The sequence below is a fragment of the Sarcophilus harrisii genome, chromosome X, assembly GCF_902635505.1.
Source record: "Sarcophilus harrisii chromosome X, mSarHar1.11, whole genome shotgun sequence".
NCBI classification, from domain to species: domain Eukaryota; kingdom Metazoa; phylum Chordata; class Mammalia; order Dasyuromorphia; family Dasyuridae; genus Sarcophilus; species Sarcophilus harrisii.
In genome coordinates, this window is record NC_045432.1 from 62,713,016 (window position 1) to 62,731,096 (window position 18,081).

The 18,081-nt window shown below is 37.5% G+C and overlaps 1 pseudogene; it reads right to left on the bottom strand.

Moving 5' to 3' along the window:
* Positions 1 to 6,997: 6,997 nt before the first annotated feature.
* Positions 6,998 to 7,950, bottom strand: LOC100915202 (annotated as a pseudogene).
* Positions 7,951 to 18,081: the final 10,131 nt, after the last annotated feature.

The window sequence follows — 18,081 nt, forward strand, 5'->3', positions numbered from 1 at the left end:
CTTGTTTTCTCCATGCACTTTCAAAGATCACTAATAATGGCCCATCAATCACATTGACTAGTTAATTCAAAACCCAAAAAGGTCATTTATATTGGCCATGTGATTTAAATGCACCTATAATTGTTAGGAATTGATGAAATTTGCCTCCTTGCATTATCTTTTCTGTCAACTTCCTATTAGTGATTTCTGTTTTGATCTTCCTTATCTAAAGGTCTTTCTTCTTGACAAAGAAATGGGAAGTCAGAAAGCTTAAAAGAAGAGCAACAAGAGCAAAAAACAAAAACAAAACCTTCTGACCTCCTTTTATTCTTTTTATTTGCTTCCCAGCCTCAACTCAATAAGGGATATCTCATTCCTGACTCACATTTTTCAGGTCTGATGTGCTTTTTTTATTCATTAATTATTACCCTTGCTTCCATCTTTTCTGTTTATTTTCGGTGCGTCCACATTCTTTTAAGATGTCACGCATGCAACACTACTGAAAATGGCCTGAAGCAGATTAAAATGTAATTGGGAAATGTCTAACAAAATCAACAATACACAATATAGCATAGATAATGTTAGTGTGTGGTTTTCCCTGTCAATATACCTCCTGCAGTGTACATGGGTACAGCTTAGTGGCCCCCATTTTCATCTGATAGGCATCTACTCAGTTTCCAATATCTTGACACCACAAAAGAGCTGCTACAAACATTTTACACATATGGGTCCTTTCCCCTTTTTATGATCTCTATGATATAGACCCAGGAGTGACACTGCTGGATCAAAAGATAGGCATAGTTCAGTAGCTCTTTGGGTATAGTTCCAAATGGTTGGATAAGTTCACAACTCTACCAACAATGCATTAGTGTCCCATTATTCTGATATCCCTTTATACATTTATCATTATCCTTTCCTGTTATCTTAGTAGATCTAAGAGGTGTGAGATGGCACCTCAGAATTGTCTGAATTTTCATTTCTGTAATCAATAGTAATTTAGAGCCTTTTTCATAAGAGTATACATGGCTTTAATTTCTTCATCTAAAAATTATCTGTTCATATCATTTGACAATTTATCAATTGGGGAATGACTTGTATTCCTATAAATTTGACTCAGTTCTCTATACATTTTAGAAATGAGGCCTTTATCACAAAAACTGACTGTAAATTTTTCCCCAGTTTTCTAATTCCCTTCTATTCTTGCCTCCACTGGTTTTGTTTGTGCAAAACTTTTTTTAATTTAATATCATCAAAATGCATTTCAAAATGTTTTGTAGTTCAAAATTCTTCCCTTCTCCACATATCTGACAGATATCCCTTGCTCTCCTACTTTGCTTATTACATCACCCTTTTTGTGTAAACCATGAACCCTTTCCATTCTTATCTTGGTATAGGGCCTGAGATGTTAGCCTATGCCTAGTTTCTGCCATACTGTTTTCCAGTTTTCTCAGCAATTTTTGTGAAACAGTGAGTTCTTATGCAAAAAGGTCAAGTCTTTGGATTTATCAAATAGTAGATTATTATCGTCATTGATTTTTATGTCTCGTATGACTAATCCTTTCCACTGATCCACTATTCTATTTCTTTGCCAGTACCAAATGTTTTTGATGATTGCAACTTTGTTAATACAGCTTTAGGTATGGTACAGCTAGGCCACCTCCCTTTGCATTTTTTACTAATTCCCTTGATATTCTTGACCTTTTCTTCTTCCAGATTAATTTTGCTATTGTTTTCCTAGCTCTATAATTTTGGCATATCATTATTATTACTAAGTTCCTTTGCTACAGAACAATCTCATTTTCTGCCAAATGACAATTTCATATTAGCAATACCTTGGCAAAACTAATCAAGCATCTGGCCAAGATTGACAGTTCTATCCCTCTAGCCTTTCTTACCCACTACCTACACAAATTCCTTCCTGAGACTCACTTGGAACAGAGGATAAGTCTGCTCAAAGATTGCAATAATTCTCAGGTTCTCTCCCTCCCAGTGATTCACTGATTCTTGTTCTGCTTCTAGCTTTATCATTCCCTACCAGAGTCAAAACCTCCTCCGAAATACTATAGCAGAAACATCCCTGGGTCCTAGCACTGATTCAGTCTTCCAATTAGCATGACCTTTAAAGATTTTGTCAAAGAACCTTAAAGTCAATGTTATGCAAAATGTAGGTCTAAGTTTTCTTTGGGGAAGGGTATTCAGATGTTTGGCAGAAGGACCTGTGAGAGGTTAAGTCAAAGATCAACTCCCTTTTAACACCCCCAAACAGTAAGAAAGGCTTGAAATAAATTAGAACAATGATAAGGGAAAGAAAAAAATCTTTAACAAGCAAAATGCTAACAGCAAAATTGAAGAAATGAGTAAACAGTTATCTCCTAACAAGATGGCCTAAGGTTAGGTGCTTCTTAGTCATCTCTCTGTTTACATTGTTCTAGTCATCATAACCAGGTTGACTGGTCCCTGGATTTTTATTGCTACAGAGGCACTGGCAGAAATCCACCAGCGGATTTTGAAACTATAAGAATATATTTTTTAGAGAAGATTATGTCTTGTGGTAAATGTCAGTCACTCCCCTATTCTCCAAACTCCAAACTAATTAAAACCGCGCTGGCGACATACTAGTGATTTAGATGAGCTACACAACCTCATTTTCAAAATCAGGAGCCACATCTTTCCTAAATTCTGTCATACTATCCCCTGCTCTAATCCAGTCTCCGACACAGCTGCTAAGGCATCTATCCAAGCATGTCATTATCTGGTTCCAAAAACCTTCAGTGACTCCCCAGTACTGATAGAATAAGATCCAGTGTTTGCATATTGGTATTTAAAGCCCTTGACACTCTAGCTTCCTCCTTTCTTTTCACAAACCCTAGATTCTATCTACAATGGATTTCTTGCTACTGCCCAACCTAGATGTTATAACTCTGCTCTTGTTGCATTTGAATATGCCATCCCCCAAACTTGAAATTTATTCCCTTCTCATATCCACTTTGCCAGCTCCTGATTTTCCTTCAAGGCATGGTTCAAGTGTAACTTTTTCAAAGCCTTTCCTCCTTATCCCAGCTGTTACTCCCTAGATTTCCTTATGCTGACCTCACTTATATTCATGTTATAGCCCTCCAGCAAAACATTAGTAAGGACTTTTTGTTGTTGGGGATCTCTTTGTCTCTAATACCTAGCATAGTGCCTTATACATTAAATACATATACGTTCTTCAAATATACATTATATATATTTAATATATTGTTGATTATATATATGTGTATATATATGTGTGTGTGTGTGTGTGTGTGTGTGTGTGTGTGAGTGTCCCCAACCTGTAATTTCATTGATGTACAGAACTTCCAGAAAGTAATTTCCCTCTACCAGTACAATTCTGCAAAGTGTAGTCTTAGGAAGTTGCGTGAGGCACTGAGAGATTAAATGATATGCCTACTGTCACACAGCCAGGATTTGTCAGAAGCATTACTTGAATCCAGATCTTCTTAGTTCTTAGGTCAACTCCCTTTTACCCATTATGCCATGTTACCTCTCACCTCATAAGTAAGTACTCAAGAGCCATTTATTTGTTAACTAAAGAAATATTTGTTGGCTGGTTGAATTGAACATCGTATATTGTTCACTTCATACCTGTTTCCCTGTTCCCCTGAATTAGTATTAGTATTAGTATTGAATAATACTATACCATATGTCATAATTTATTCAATCATTTCTTAGTCATGGGGTACAGATTGGGTTAACATTTTTTTAATGATCACAAACAATGCTTCTCTGAATATTTTTATACATCTGGGTCTTATCTTGTTGTCAGAGACATACGTGAACTATAGTCCACATATGTAGTAGGACTTTGGATCAAAGAACATTAACGGTTTTGAAATTTTTCTTCCAAAGTGTTTTTGAGACAATTTGAACCAGTTCATAGCCCCATCAGAAGTGATTCAGATTGCTTGTCTTCCCAGAGTCCCCCTAGCAATGTATGTTCCCATCTTAGCTAATTAGATGAGATTTATTTTGGTTATGTTTTGATTGCCATTTCAATAGTTGATTACTTGAATCAAGAGATTATTAGCCATTTAGAAAAATTTTCCAGATGATTCTCATTCTTTTGAAAATTGTTCATATTTCTTTTTCTGCAGTCTGTATTTTTTTCCATTCATCTATCAATATAAGGGTTTGGAGAGAGGAAGGAAGCTTTATAAATTTTATATAATCAAAATGAAAGGCACTATAATGCAGTATATCGTGTATAGTATAGTGTAGTAGATAGAGCTATCTCAGAACTAGGAAGACTTCAATTGAATTATACTCTTCATGCATGTTATGTTCCTTGTACACAGTAGGTAGTCCATGGATTTATATCAATCAGTCTATCTATCTATCCATGTATCTATTGGTTGAGTGATCCTTGGCAAAAAACATGTTAATGCTCTAGCTCTGTGCTGTCAAACTCAAAACAAAACTCAAACTCAAACTAAAAAGGGGGATTAGGAGGAGGTTGGTTTGATACAAAACCACACAGAAAGATCCCTATAGGCTGCATATTGGCTTAGTTTTAAAATGTGATATCATCTCTGTTTCATTGCATTTTTGTTTTTTAAATAAATTTCCCTATTACACTTGAATCTGATTTAGGCCACACTTGGGAATGTTGTGGGATATATATGTCAGCAGCTGGGTGTTTGACACCTTCAGCCTGGGTAACTGGAAGTTGCAGAGTAAGTAATGGCCTGAAGTGATAGAAGGAATTCCCCCCTTGGGATTTCTCTAAAATTACAAGGCAAGTCCTTATTCCAATAATCAAAATAGCCCAGGTTCCCTTTTTAAATTTTGTGTGATAACTAGTTAAGAATCTTTCTCCTCTGCCCAGCTGTGAAATATCTAACTTTCAAACCACTCTCATTTTTAAAATGGTCCTGTAGCAGTCTTTTGTTTAAACTGTTTTATTCACATAGAATGTATTGTGGTGTAAGGTATAAGATTGAACAAAAAGCAATTATAAACCACCAATCAATTGTTTGTGCATTAATTTATTTCTGTAAAAATCATTTTCTAATTGTATATATGTAAGTCATTCATGTGTTCTACTCAGTTGACGACTGGATAGTTCATGCATTTTGTTGTGTTTTGTAAAAGAATGTCTCTATTTCTTTCTTCTGCATTTTTAGAGTCATGTTCCAAAATACTGTCTAGTAAATTTATTTTATACCCTGTTCTTTTATTGATAATATTTTATAATTTTTTTCTGTTGATTCTCTAGGGTTATTTAAGTAGTCCTTCGTGTTTTCCATAAGGAGGTAATATTATCTCCTTTTAAATCTGCTTTTTCTTTTTTTAATGATAGTAAACATAGCGGGCACCCTTTGTTTCACCTATGGTTTTATTGGGAAAGCTTTCAGTGTTACTCAGTGACAATAATTCTGTGAGCTGATTTTCAATAAATGTTTTTGATCATATTAAGGAAAGGTTGTTTTGTCCCTATACATTTCAGACTTTTTTTTAGATAAATTAGTGGTATTGAAAAGACCTAAGGACAATTTTAATTTTTAAATTATGTATTAGAGTAATAATTCTCTTACTCTTAAATGTTTTTTACACTGTTGGTATAAATTCAGGCTGGTTATTGTGAATCATTTAAAAATATATTGCCCTAACTTCTTTGCTAATCTTTTAACTTTTTTGTCAATTTCATTAGTGTTCTTGGTCATTAGTTTTCTATATCTTAACTTCTCTTGAACCACATTTGGGTCTTAGGAATTATGTGAGGTACTTTCTGTATTTGTGTAAACAGCAGAAGTATTCTTTTGGCTTTTTAATTTATGGCTTGCTAAATTTGAATCTTTTGGGAGGAAAAGGCTTTATTTTCTATTTTATTACTTTAGGTGTTTTTAAAGAAATATTCTTCAACACTAAGTTTTCAATCATGTTGTGACACAATGGGCACTTCTGCACATTACTAGACTGGTTTTCCCCGAATAGGCCCACATCCAAGGTCTTTTCCTAGCCTGTTAGGATTTGCTAGGGACAGGTAAGTGGCATGGTGGGTAAAGGGCCAGGCCTCAAGTCAGGAAGACCTGCATTCAAATCCAGCCTTAGACACCGACTGGTTGTGTAAGTGGGCAAGTCGTTTCACCCTGTTTGCCTCAGTCTTCTCATTTGTAAAGTGAACTGAAGAAGGAAATGGTATATTACTCCCGTATCACTGCTTAGGAAAATCTCAGATGGGATCACAAAGAATTGGACAGGAATTAAACAACTGAACAAAAGGACCTGCTGAGATGTTGTGCCCAACTGGCCTAGCCCTTGATAACCCAGGGCCACTCAGCCTCCTATAAAATAAGGTATCAGAGGAAGATATTAGTAGAGATATTCTATTGTATCCTAGAAAACAAAGCTTTGAAACTGAACAATGAGGTATGGTACATATGGTACATGGTGTAGTTTAAAATTTTAATAGAATACTAAGAGTCCAGTTTTACAGTTTAGTTGGGTGCTATAATCAGTATATTTCAATAAGGTAGCTTTTTTCAGTGAGATGTGGCAGAAAATACTGAATTTAGTCAGGGGACCTGGGTTCAAATCCTGACTGCTAGTTACTAGGTGTGTGTGGTCAAATTACTTCCCTTTTTTGGGCCTGTTTATTTTTTAGAATGAATGGCTGGCCAGGAACAGTGGTGTCAAGTGGAAAAGGATCCCTGCTGGCTGCACATTGACTTAGAAGAATACATATTAACATCACCTCTACATTTTATTTTATTTCTATTTATTTTGTGAATTTTTAATCTGGTTCTGGTCTTATTTGAAGGGCCCTCTTGCAGGTTGAGTGTTTGACCTGTAGTCTTAGATGTCTCTGAAGGTCCCTCCCAGCTGTGGAACTATGATACTTTCTTAAAGGTCTCCAAATATCTAATACTTAAGTAGTAGGCACCCCATTAAAGTCCCTATTTTAAATAAGTAGAAAAGTAGCTCAAAAGTCTAATGGCGTATTGAACACATTGAGACAGCATCTGTAACAATTCGTTGCATTTTATTGAATATATAGTATTCAGTTAAAGACATTAAACAAGAGAATAATGGTGGGCATCTCCTGGCTAGAAATTTAATTAAGTTCCCTATGAGGAAATTGGGGGAACTCAATGATTTAAGTGAATTGGGATGGACTGGGGGGGTAAATGTGGATTTCAGGGACATCAGGCATGTCTCTTCTTGCCTAAGAGGGGGCATCAGTGACACAAGAAGAATTGACCATCTCCTTGGCCACCACCTTGGGCCCCCTACCCTAGCCGGGCCCCTTAACAGCAACCCCCACACGCCATCTTCACAGGAGAGCTGTTAACCTTGAGTGCAGGGAGATCCCTGGCAGAAAACGGCTCACATCTGAGGTGCTCCCTGATCTCGGCCGCGATGGTGAGGAAGACTTGCTCGACATTAATGGCGTTCTTGGCACTGGTCTCCAGGAAAGGGATGCCCAGGGAATCGGCGAACTCCTTGGCCATGAGAGAGTCTACCATTCTCTCGGTAACAAGGTCGCTCTTATTGCCCACCAATACCTTGTCGGTGGTTTCGCTGCCACGGAGCTCCACTTCGACCAGCCACTGCTTCACGTTGACAAAGGACTCAAGGCTGCTCACATCATACACCAGGATAACGCCATGGGCTCCCCGATAATAGCTTGAGGTGATGGTGTGAAAGCGTTCCTGGCCAGCGGTGTCCCAGATCTGCAGCTTCACAATTTTACCATTCAGTTGGATAGTACGGATCTTGAAATCCACGCCAATGGTACAGGCGTAATCATCGCTGTACTTGTTGTCGGCGAAGCGCAGCAGTAGACAAGATTTGCCCACACCCGAATCCCCGATCAGCAACAGTTTAAACAGGTAATCACACTCGGCATTCATGGTGGCAGCGTAGCAGAGGTTCAGACCTAAGAGGGCTGACTGAAAAGCAGGCTGGGCTTTGGCTCCACTTGCTCTTGAAAATGGCGCTGGTTCCGGCTTCTCTGATGTTCTACTTCCCTGGCAACCGTTACCACAACAGCAGCTTTGGAATCTTCGAATCTAGAAGAGGCTCTTAAGGGGACAGCTAGGTGGCGCAGTGCAGCCCTGAAGTCAGGAGGACCTGAGTTCAAATGTGACCTCAGACACTTAATACTTCCTGGTTGTGTGACCCTGGGCAAGTCACTTAACCCCAATTGCCTCAGCACAAAATAACAACAATGATAAATAAAAATAAAGAGGCCCTTGAACACCACTTAAGGATTGATAGTGTCCTCTGAAGAGATCAGAGGATGGATATGGAAATGAAAGGGACCTTAAAAAGGTCATCCAATGGAAAACCTCATTTTACAGACAGGGGAATTAAATAACTAGTGAATCATTTATTTCCTTTGGTTTGGATCTACAATTTCCTTATTTGTAAAATGCAAAGAATAAAATATACCTGTTTTACCTGTCCCGCTATTCCAGTCATGGAGAATATGTTTTGCAAACCTTGATATATTCAGGAAGTATGAGGTAACTTTTATAATTGCACTCCCCAAAATAGAATTCTATACATAAATTTTTGAATTATTTTTATTATTAATTTATTAATTAATAATTACTATTAATTAGATAATAAATTAAATAGCCATTAAAGAGGATTTTTTATACATTTTTGTTTTGTTTTATTTTGTTTTGCTGGAATCTCTACAGAATGTTTAAGAAACCCTGAAAAACATAAGGCTGTATGTGGAAAATAGTACAGTGATTGGGTGAAATGCGGAAAAAAACAAAAGACTGGGAGCAATGACATCCAAATACTATATGATCTATCTACTTCTCTCCCAGGCTCAGTATCTTCATCTATAAAACAGGAATTGGAGGATTTGTTGAGTTCAGGAAATAATGGTTAAAGAATGCATTATTTCACAAGCCATTCTCTAATTGATAAACGGTCAAAGGATAAGAACAAACAATTTTCAGATGAAGAAATTGAAAATATTTCTAGTCATATGAAAAAATACTCTAAATCACTATTGATCAGAAAAATTCAAATTAAGACAACTCTGAAGTACCATTACACGCCTCTCAAATTGGCTAAGATGACTGGAAAAAATGATGATAAAGGTTAGAGGGGATGTGGGAAAAGTGAGACAGTGATACATTGTTGATGGAGTTGTGAATTGATCCTCAACCATTCTGGAGAGTAATTTGGAACTCTGCCCATAGGGCTATCAAACTGTGCATGCTCTTTGATCCCGCAGTGTTTCTAAGGGGTTTGTATTCTTTAAAAAATCATGAAAAGGGAAAAGGACCCACATGTACAAAAATGTTTCTAACAGTTCTTTTTGTAGAGGTTAAAGAACTAGAAACTGAGGAGAAGCCCATCAGTTGGAGAATGGCTGAATAACTTATGGTATCTGAATGTGATGAAACATTATTGTTCGAAAAGAAATGACCAGCAGGATGATTTCAGAAAGGCCTGGAGAGATTTACATGAACTGATGCTGAGTGAAGTGAGCAGAACCAAGAGACACTGTACATGCTAACAGCACGATTAAATGACCAATTCTGACAAGTGTGAGTTGTTTCAAAAATGAAATGATTCAGGGCACTTCCAATATAACGCATGCTGAACATTACCATCTGCATAGAGAAAGAGATCTGTGGAAGCTGAATGTAGATCACAATATAGTATTTTCACCATTTTTGTTGTTGTTTGCTTTTTTTTCTTTCTCACTTTTTCCTTTTTGATCTGATTTTTCTTATGCAACATGATAAATGGGAAAATAGTCATAGAAGAATTGCACATGTTTAACATATTGGATTATCTGCTTCTAAGAGAGAGGATGGAGTGAGAGGAGGCAGGAAAATTTGAAACACAAGGTTTTGCAAGGGTGAATGTTGAAAATTATATTTGCATTTATTTTGAAAGTAAAACACTACTATTAAAAAAAGAAAACACAACAGTCATTGTCAGCCTTCAGCCTCACACTTGAGAAATTCCAGCCATCTCTCAGAGAACAGGAGCTGAGCTAGAGAGAAAAGCAGTCCTGAGACAAGAGTAACACCATGTCACATAGAGTTGCTGAGAACTGATAGGATAGCTTGGTGTTCACTTCTCAGAGGCCGAGATGCAGCTCTGTGATTGCAGCGACTTTCTTGCTTAACCTCTCTCCCCATGCTACTCTGCCTCTCTATCACTATCTTGCATGATAAGATGCTAAGTGAAACCACAGGAATTTATGGTACCCATTGTTATCTCTCCTATGCCTTGCTGCTCCACTGTGGTGAAATATTGTTGTACGTAGTATGAAGAAAAAATAGGGAGAAACAAGTGGCTTGCTCCTTAGCTAATTGGTATGCTGTGCCAAACACTAACGGCTGTGTAATCTACTATGGAAACTCCCTCCACATATGCATATCAGCAACTTAATAGTCTTAGATACCTGGGGCACAAAGGCATTACATGATTAGGCCATGATTACATATCTAAAATGTGTCAGAGACAGGACTTAAATCCAATACTTGCTACTTCTAAGACCAGCACTCCATCTACTTATAGACATACCTCAGAGATGTTACATGTTCTTTTCCAAACAATCAAAATCAAACAAGTATCACAAGAAAGCAAGTCACACAAATTTTTTGTTTTCCTGGTACATATGAAAGTTATGTTTATACTATACTGTAGTCTATTAAGTGGGCAAATATGCCTTCAAAAAACAATGTACATAGCTCAATTTTTAAAAATGCTTTATTGTTAAAAATTGCTAACCATCATCTGAGCCCTCAGTGAATCATATACAATCTTTTTGCTACATGAGAGTCTTGCTTCAATGGTGATGGCCGCTGACCAATCAAGGAGGTAGTTTGAAGGTTGGGGCATCTGTGGCAATTTCTTAAACTACAACAATAATGAAGTTTGCCTCAAGAGCAACTCTTCTTTCACTTGAATACTTAAAGCCCACTGTAGGGTAATTAACTGGCCTCTTTTCAATATTGTCGTATCTCAGTAGGACTGGGGAGGCCCAAGAAGAGGGAGAAAGGCAATGGCTGGCTAGTGGGGCACTTGGAATACATACAAGATTTGTCAGTGAAATTTGCCATCTCTTCCTGGTGCCCCAAAAGACTTAAAAATAGTATTATTAAAGGTCACTCTTCACAGATGAGCATTGCAGATATGATGATAATGAAAAAGTTTGCAATACTGGGAGAATCACCAAAATGTGGCACAAAGACAAGATGTGAACACATACTGTTGGGAAAATGGTGCCAATAGATTTGTTCAATGCAGGGTTGTCACAAACCTTCAATTTGTAAAAACAAAATAAAAACGCAATATCTGTAAAGTTCAGTAAAAGTGAAATGCAATCAAATAAGGTATATGTGTATTCCACATTTCCTCTCTATATCACTGATATGGTCCAGCTAATCTAAATAACACATGAAATTTGATCATTTCCATTGGGACCATCAAATAGGATCGTCGACCTACCATCTCAATAACTGTTTAGCAAATGCCTCTCTAGATATAGTTGTAGATCCCAAAATATGCTGCCAAAGCTCTATAATAATGAGGACTTCTGCCCAAGGGGCCCCTTTTGCAGACACATTTTGATCAATGGAATATAGTGTTTTGTTAACATATGCAAAACTCTCATAGAAATCTAGCATTTGCATCAGGGAGTAGCAAAGCATCTCCGTGCCTTAAGCACCAACCTAGTAGGGATCACTCACTGAAAAAAGACTGAGCATTGAATGAATGTCCTAGAGCCTCTTCTAGATTCAAAGAAATGTTCCATGGGGAAAGCTGACCCACTGGGCAGAGATCTGGTCCCATATCAGTTATGTTACTTTGTCAATGTCACACTGCTACCTATCTCTTTGTCACCATTGATTTCATATCAATCCAAGTGATTGAGTGGATGCCCATAAGTTGGAGAATGGCTGAATAAATTGTGGTATATGAATATTATGGAGTTTTACTGTTCTAAAAGAAACGATCAGCAGGATGATTTCCTGGACAGACTTACATGAACTGATGCTAAGTGAAGAGAGCAGAACCAAGAGAACATTGTTCACAGCAACAACAATATGTGATGAGCAACTATGATAGACTTTGGTCTTTTCAACAATGAGGTGATTCAGGCCAGTTCCAATATATTTGTGATACAAAAAGTCATCTACATCCAGAAAGAGGACTGTGGGAAATGAATGTGATCAAAATATAGTATTCTCACCTCTTTATTTGGTGATGGTGATGTTTGCTTGTTTTTTTTCTTTCTCATTTTTTTCTCCTTTTGATCTGATTTATACAGCATGACAAATATGGAAATGTTTAGAAGAATTGCACGGATTTAAGCTATATCAGATTGCTTGCTGTCTAGGATGGGGCATGGGGAGGAGAGAGGGAGAAAGATTAGGATCACAAGGTTTTGCAAAGGTGAATGTTGAAAACTCTCTTTGCATGTATTTGGAACAATATTAAAAAAAAAAATCAGATGGGCATAAGAAAATAAGAGCACCTACCTCACAAGGTCTTTGTAAGGATTATATTGCTACTAAAGATAAATAGTTATTATTTATTCATTAAGATAATAATACAAGGAACTACATTGCTAGCTAAAGAGCTGGTATCAAAGTTCAAGTCTTTTCTATGACTGAGTGATGATGACCAAATCATAGACACATATTCTTAGTGCCCTAGACAACTGTCTAAGACCATAAATAGCTGCCGAGAAGGAGCTGATCTGCAGTCTCTTCAAGATGGTAGAATGTTCCCCCGTTCAGTAGGTCTTATGCTAATGAATTCACAGGTCCATCCATATCCCTATTATTATTATTGTTGAGAAATACTTCCATACAGAGAAGGGACAGGGATGGGAATGAGCATTCCCATTGCATCTACTATTGTGCTGAAGCCTGAATAATAACCTATAGGGAATATGTTTGAGCCCTGGATAGAAAAAAAATCTTAGTCCCCCCCCCTCTTTTTCCTTGTCATTAGGGCTGGAAGAATTGAGTCAGAAAAAAGCCTTGAAGCTCTAACCACTTTATATACCATCATGTCATAAAACTCCAAGTGCCTTACCTCTATCCTTGCTGGGATAATTCCCCTTCCATTTGAGTATTACCCCTCACTTAGGGGTCTCCTGCCCTCCTGTCTCCTGCCCTCGACCTTATCAATTCAACCCTTATCCTGTCAGGTCTAAGTTATGGAATTATGGCTTGTCTGCCCATCCAGTGTCCTCGCTCCCCTTATCTGCCTTTGTTTCCCCTATAAGTTTGTATACTTAGGTTATGTGTTCTGTTTGAAAATCTTAGTTAGCTAAAACCCTATATAAATTTCCCTGCCTTGGTTCTTTTCAGCCGAATGGTTTATTATTTTTGGTTTTTTTTGGGGGGGATGTGAGTCCCATCTGGCCAGCTAGCCTAAAACTCTCCACATTAAAAGATTAGAAACCAATCTCCGTCTTCCCTCAGTTTCTCTGATATTATACTACTATACATCAGACATTATGCTAAGCACTTTACAAATATTATGGACAGTCATTTTCATCTTCCAAAGGTTGTATACTGTTATTTACCTGGATATATTATTAACATTATATTATATTACATTACATTGATTAGTATATTACCTGAATTGTTTTTAGCCTGAGACTTAATAACATACTCCATATAGGCTCTACTAAGTCATGGGATATAATTACTGTATTCTGCCTCCCAAATCCCCTTATGTCAGCTAATTCAATAATCACCTATTTTCTCTTTATGAAAACAGCCTTTTATTCATCTTCTCAGTAGTTATAAATTGTTTCAGAGTTTACACAGCTTAAATGATTTATTTCCAAATTGAAATTCACAAAATGAGTCTTTGGTATTAGAGTTTTTCCATAACTATTCACAAGCATTCAAGTTCATTTATAATATCACTTAGCCTTAATAATGGCAAATTCCATCTTATAGATTAAGCAGAGACATATGGAGTAATTAATTAAGATACCTCTGCTATAACTTCAGCCTACAACCAGAATAGTAATATGGCATTTCTGTCACCCAGCTCTACAAGGGTGAGGACCTCAATTTTGTGGGAACAAATTGAATTAAATTTGAATTATACTGAGTTATACCCCGAACTCTTTTGACAAGCATCGAATTTAGAATTAGAAAGGCCCTTGAAGATAATCTAGTCTGAGGGTTCTTAACTTTTTGTCTGTCTTGCCCCACTATGTCACTCTGGAGAAGTCCATGAACTCTATCCCAGAATAAAGTTTTAAATGCCTAAAATAAAATGCAGAGAATTGCAAAGGAAACCAAAGGTTAGGGAAAATAATGTCATTTTTTCCCATCCAAGTTCACAGAACCCCTAAGATCAGGCCACAGATGGTCCATGGACCCTAAGCCAAAAAACATGATATAGTCTCACTCCTCATTTAATAGAGGAGGAAACTAAGATCCAAAGAATGGAAGTGATGGATTCATGATCCCCCAGGCATAAAAAGTAGAACTTGTTTCAAAACAATGTCATCCAGTTCCAGATCTAAGGTTTTTCTATAATACCAGCATGTCTCCCCCTTTTCTCTGAATAAAAGAGTTTAAACTTTTAGATGTTTATCTGAGACATGGAAATAGTCTAGTTTCTGAGGCTGGTTGCTGAGAGGTGCCTCTTCCTGGAGGTAGTAGCATAGGACAATTGAGACCAGGCATTTAACTGAATAGGCTATCTTTGAGATTTTGTCGTTTTTAATTCTTTTAAACTCAATATTTAACATTAATGCAGTTTAAAAACATCTAAATGTTTTTTTTTTTTGCTTAATAACTTTCTACATTTCAATTAATTCATTTTAACTCATGAAATACTGGAATTTTTCCATCATTTTCTCTAGGTCTCTATCAAGAAATCTTTGTCCCCTTTTTCATATCTGTTTATGTTCTCATAAACAGAGTCTCAAAAATCTCAGGGCCTTTTATAGTTTTAATGGCTTAGAACTGCCCTGAGACTTTGGGGACACCTTTAATTTAGAGCAGCTGAATGTTCCATGCTTCTGACCCTGCTTTTTCTGAATAGCTTCTTTACTAAACTCTCATGGATTGCTTTATATTCTCCGTATTTGTCAGTCCACGGTTTTATACCATTCCATTCCATTAACATCCCATGATTTATTTAATCATTCTCCTATTATTGGACATGTGGCTTACAGGTAAGGCAATATACTACAGTGCACTGTGTATTACCGTGGAAAGAACCTTGGATTCTCTATCAGACAACATGGGTTCAAATCTTAACTCAGTCACTCACCACCTATGTGACTTTGCTTGTCTATGGTTGAACTAAATGACATTTGAGGTCCTTTCTAGCTTTAATTAAAAAAAAATCTATTATCTTTAATCAAGATGTCAAACTATGCTTTGCTACAGGGTCTTAACAATACTATTGAGTAGATAGCCCCATTATCAAACACTAGGCATTAATTATTCACAAAGATCTAGTTAGAGGACCTTGATTGTCGTTTAATCTGTATGCAACTGATGTAAGTTGATGATGAAGACTTGGGTTCTAGTCCTGGCTCTATCATTTAATTAAACAAGAGCTTAGTAAGGGTCTTTTGTTATATGTCATTAACTATGGGATCTTGGGCACATCATTTCCTTTTATGTTGGTCTCAAGTATAAAGTGAGAGGTTGGATACACGATATCTAAAATCATTTCTGGCTCTGCAATTCAGGGGAGCCAGTTGCACAGCTTCTGTCCAGGTCTACCTCATATTCAGCTAGCCCAAGGAACCTCCACACTCCCAGAGTCCTGTTCATTTATTTTATGAAAGTTGCCTCTTCCTGGGGCTTCTACTTTCTTAGCTCTGCGTGACTTGTTACGGCTTTCTTCTTTCCAGCTTACTCACAAAGATCAGCCAAAGGTGTGACCAATTATTCTTCATCTCTTCATCCTATAAATCTTGTTTCCTTTTGGATTCACCTAAGGGACAAACCGACCCCTCGAAAGGGGATCACATGGATTGGCTACATTTTTGAATTGGTTTTACAACTCCTCATGGGTAATTAGATGTAAAAGAACAAACTCCCTTACATACATAGAAGGAAATTAAGGCTCAGAGAGACTGTGAATTGCCCAAGATGAAATAGATAGTAGCAGAAGTGGGATTTGGCTCCAGAGTTAGGAGTGACTGTCCATTGCATGACAACGTCCCTTGAATAGGCACGACAACTGGAAAGGGATTTGGTCTGAGAATCCATTAGGAGGCTAACTGGAGAATCCCAGATTTAGAGCCATAGACGTTACCTTGTCTAACTACCTCACTTTCCAGATGAAGAAGCCAGAGCTGGATGGCATTCTGAGAAAAACAAGTTTCTCATGATCCTAAACCACTAAATGTCTATCTATTTAACACCAACATTATACTAGTAATACTACACAGCTGCATATCAGAAAAGCCACAATGGTAGAAGAACTGAAATTACAGATATCCTGAAGGTCAATGGGAAGAAGCCTAGTCAATGTAAGCAGACTTACAGCTTATTACAAAAGACAATTTGAACTTGGGAAATGGCAAAAAAGGGACACGTATGGGATGTCAGAAATCCTAACTTTTAGTGGGGTCAGAAATCCTAACTTCTTTGGGTAACACTCCATGGAAGGAGAGAGCAAGCCAAGGAGGCTACAGATGAAGTCCCAGAGTTCTCACAGATAACATATCTGATGATTCCACCTGATGTGCTTTAAATTCCTCTGACTAGCCCCGGTCAGTCCTCATCTTGCTCTACACCTCAGCTGTGGTCTGGATCTTTGAACCTCCAATGTCCTCACCTTCTTACTGCTAGATGAGAAATAATCACTGGCTATTACTCTGCTCCCTGCTCATGTGTCCCTTACATGGATATTGGCTGCCACGAATTGCCAGAGCATCCCTTCCTTCTTCTCCACCTGTCTGTGTGGCTATCTGGCTTCTTCTCACACGGGTCTCTGGACCACTCAAGACCACTGGAAACCAGAAAGATTTGCAGATTTGGGGGTTCAACCCTCTAGTCTTAGGTCCCCCCACATCTCACTGATAGTGTCACCAGAAGGCCCCCCTTTTCTCTACTTTTCATGCCTCTAAACAGGTCTCTCTTATCCTCTGAACCCAATGGAAATAAAGGTTGATTTGTGCTTTAATAGTTTGCTTAACTTATATCTGATTTCTGTTAAAAGTCTTGACAGTCAAAGAAAATTTGACTTTCCAATTTTACCTCTAATTGGAAAAAATTACTATTAAGTACAAAAAAAGAAAATCTTGACAATTCATTTTAGACATTGACTATTACAACTGATGATTCAGGAATCTGTGTTCCCGACACTATGCAATGTACTAGGAATACAAAGACAAAAAGGGAAAAGTCTCTGTACTGGAAGAACACATGTTCTATCAGAGGAGAAAACATGTACATAAGTAAAGGCACACAAAATATATCAAATAATTCCAAGATAAATGTTTGCCAGAGAGGGTACTAGAAGTCAGAGAGATGAGAAAAGGCTTAATGGAGAGGGTGGTAATTGAGCCACCAAATCTAACAATCCAATATAACAGGCAAGGGTGAGGTAGCTGTCAGGACAGCCAGGGAAGACAAAATGTGTAAATGGGGAAATACAATGTCTCAATGAGGATTAGCAAGAAACTCATAGAATTTGGGGAACAATTTATAATCAGTTTGGGAAACTAGATTGGAACCAGATTATGAAGGACTTTAAAAAACAGAGGAGCTAAAAAGGGAGTCATTGGAGTATACTGAGTAGGGAAGTGGCATGGTTAGACTTATACTTTTGGAAATACACTCCAATACTTGTGTGTAGAATGGATTGGAAAAGGGAGAGACTTGAGATAGGAAGACCAAATGGGCTGCTTTTACAGGAGTCCAAGTAAGAAAGAGGTGATGAGCTCATGATCTGGGATAGTGGTCATATGAGTAGAGAGAATAGGACTGATGCGAGAGATATAGAGATGGAAACAAGATTTAGCAGTTATTTAGATCTGTGGGATGATAGAAGGGGAGGGATCGAGGACAAAAGGTGGGGTGCAATCCTGGATGACTGGAAGGTTGGCAGTGCACTCAACAGACATCAGGA